We start from the raw sequence: 3,773 nt of genomic DNA, 5'->3' as shown, positions 1-3,773 counted from the left end.
TATCCGGAACTTCTCCGAACGCTTCGGGTATCCGAATATAGCCGTACAATATATCAATCTTTATGTTTCGACCATTTCAAGACTCCTTGTCACATTCGTTGTCTTATCCGGGACTCCGAACAAACTTCGGTCATCAAAAACACATAACTCATAATACATATCGTCATCGAACGTTAAGCGTGCGGACCCTACGGGTTCGAGAACTACGTAGACATGAATGAGACACATCTCCGATCGATAACCAATAGTGGAACCTAGATTCTCATATTGGCTCCTACATATTCTACGAAGATCTTTATCGGTCAAATCGCATAACAACATATGTTGTTCCCTTTGTCATCGGTATGTTACTTGCCCGAGATTCGATCGTCGGTATCACCATACCTAGTTCAATCTCGTTACCGGAAAGTCTCTTTACTCGTTCCATAATACTTCACCCCGCAACTAACTCATTAGTCGCAATGTTTGCAAGGCTTATAGTGATGAGCATTACCGAGAGGGTCCTGAGATACCTCTCCGAAACACGGAGTGACAAATCCTAATCTTGATCTATGCCAACTCAACAAACACCTTCGGAGACACCTGTAGAGCACCTTTATGATCACCCTTTTACGTTGTGATGTTTGGTAGCACACAAAGTGTTCCTCCGGTATTCGAGAGTTGCATAATCTCATAGTCTGAGGAATATGCATAAGTCATGAAGAAAGCAGTAGCAATGAAACTGTAATGATCATAATGCTAAGCTAACGGATGGGTCATGTCCATCACATCATTCTCCTAATGATGTGATCCCATTCATCAAATGACAACACATGTCTATGGTTAGGAAACATAACCATCTTTGATCAACGAGCTAGTCAAGTAGAGGCATACTAGGGACAATATGTTTTGTCTATGTATTCACACATGTACTAAGTTTCCGGTTAATACAATTCTAGCATGAATAATAAACATTTATCATGAAATAAGGAAATAAATAATAACTTTATTATTGCCTCTAAGGCATATTTCCTTCAGTCTCCCACTTGCACTAGAGTCAATAATCTAGATTACATAGTAATGATTCTAACACCCATGGAGCTTTGGTGCTGATCATGTTTTGCTCGTGGAAGAGGCTTAGTCAACGGGTCTGCAACATTCAGATCCATATGTATCTTGCAAATCTCCATGTCCCCCTCCGACACTTGATGACAGATGGAATTGAAGCGTCTCTTGATGTGCTTGGTTCTCTTGTGATATCTGGATTCTTTTGCCAAGGCAATTGCACTAGTATTGTCACAAAAGATTTTCATTGGACCCGATGCACTAGGTATGACACCTAGATCGGATATGAACTCCTTCATCCATACTCCTTCATTTGCTGCTTCAGAAGCAACAATGTACTCCGCTTCACACGTAGATCCCGCCACGACGCTTTGCTTGGAACTGCACCAACTGACAGCTCCTCCATTCAATAAAAATATGTATCCAGTTTGCGACTTAGAGTCATCCGGATCAGTGTCAAAGCTTGCATCGACGTAACCATTTACGACGAGCTCTTTTTCACCTCCATAAACGAGAAACATATCCTTAGTCCTTTTCAGGTATTTCAGGATATTCTTGACCGTTGTCCAGTGCTCCACTCCGGGATTACTTTGGTACCTCCCTACTATGCTTATAGCAAGGCACACATCAGGTCTGGTACACAACATTGCATACATGATAGAACATATGGCTGAAGCATAGGGAATGGCTTTCATTTTCTCTCTATCTTCTGTAGTGCTCGGGCATTGAGTCTGACTCAACTTCACACCTTGTAACACAGACAAGAACCCTTTCTTTGACATATCCATTTTGAACTTCTTCAAAACTTTATCAAGGTATGTGCTTTGTGAAAGTCCAATTAAGCGTCTTGATCTATCTCTATAAATCTTGATGCCCAACATATAAGCAGCTTCACCGAGGTCTTTCATGGAAAAACTCTTATTTAGGTATCCCTTTATGCTATCCAGAAATTCTATATCATTTCCAATCAACAATATGTCATCCACATATAATATTAGAAATGCTACAGAGCTCCCACTCACTTTCTTGTAAATAGAGGCTTCTCCAAAAGTCTGTATAAAACCATATGCTTTGACCACACTATCAGAACATTTATTCCAACTTCGAGAGGCTTGCACCAGTCCATAAATGGATCGCTGGAGTTTGCACACTTTGTTAGCACCCTTTGGATCGACAAAACCTTCTGGTTGCATCATATACAACTCTTCTTCCAGAAATCCATTCAGGAATGCATTTTTGACATCCATATGCCAAATTTCATAATCATAAAATGCGGCAATTGCTAACATGATTCAGACAGACTTAAGCATCGCTATGGGTGAGAAAGTCTCATCATAGTCAACTCCTTGAACTTGTCAAAAACCTTTCGCAACAAGTCGAGCTTTGTAGATAGTAACATTACCGCCAGCGTCGGTCTTCTTATTGAAGATCCATTTATTTTCTATGGCTTGCCGATCATCGGGCAAGTCCACCAAAGTCCACACTTTGTTCTCATACATGGATCCCATCTCAGATTTCATGGCCTCAAGCCATTTCGCGGAATCTGGGCTCATCATCGCTTCATCACAGTTCATAGGTTCCCCATGGTCTAGTAACATGACTTCCAAAATAGGATTACCGTACCACGCTGGTGCGGATCTCACTTTGGAAGACCTACAAGGTTCGGTAGTAACTTGATTTGAAGTTTCATGATCATCATCATTAAGTTCCTTACTAATTGGTGTAGGAATCATAGGAACTGATTTCTGTGATGAACTACTTTCAAATAAGGGAGAAGGTACAATTCCCTCATCAAGCTCTACTTTCCTCCCACTCACTTCTTTCGAGAGAAACTCCTTCTCTAGAAAGGATCCATATTTAGCAACAAAGATCTTGCCTTCGGATCTGTGATAGAAGGTGTACCCAACAGTTTCCTTTGGGTATCCTATGAAGATGCACTTCTCCGATTTGGGTTCGAGCTTATCAGATTGAAGCTTTTTTACATAAGCATCGCAACCCCAAACTTTAAGAAACAACAACTTTGGTTTCTTGCCAAACCACAGTTCATAAGGCGTCATCTCAACGAATTTTGATGGTGCCCTATTTAAAGTGAATGCAACCGTCTCTAAAGCATATCCCCAAAATGATAGCGGTAAATCAGTAAGAGACATCATAGATCACACCATATCTAATAAAGTATGGTTACGATGTTCGGACACACCATTTCGCTGTGGTGTTCCAGGTGGCGCTAGTTGTGAAACTATCCCATGTTGTTTCAAATAAAGACCAAACTCGTAACTCAAATATTCACCTCCACGATTAGATCATAGAAACTTTATTTTCTTGTTACGATGATTTTCTACTTCACTCTGAAATTCTTTGAACTTTTCAAATGTTTCAGACTTATGCTTCATTAAGTAGATATAACCATATCTGTTCAAATCATCTGTGAAGGTAAGAAAATAACGATACCCTCCACGATCCTCAATACTCATTGGACCGCATACATCGGTAAGTATTATTTCCAATAAGTCAGTAGCTCGTTCCATTGTTCCGGAGAACGGAGTTTTAGTCATCTTGCCCATAAGGCACGGTTCACAAGCACCAAGTGATTCATAATAAAGTGATTCCTCAAGTCCATTAGCATGGAGTTTCTTCATGCGCTTTACACTGATATGACCTAGACGACAGTGCCATAAATAAGTTTCACTATCATTATTAAATTTGCATCTTTTGGCTTCAATATTATG

Source organism: Triticum dicoccoides, chromosome 1B (genome assembly GCF_002162155.2).
Source record: "Triticum dicoccoides isolate Atlit2015 ecotype Zavitan chromosome 1B, WEW_v2.0, whole genome shotgun sequence".
NCBI classification, from domain to species: domain Eukaryota; kingdom Viridiplantae; phylum Streptophyta; class Magnoliopsida; order Poales; family Poaceae; genus Triticum; species Triticum dicoccoides.
This window is presented reverse-complemented; position numbering follows the sequence as displayed.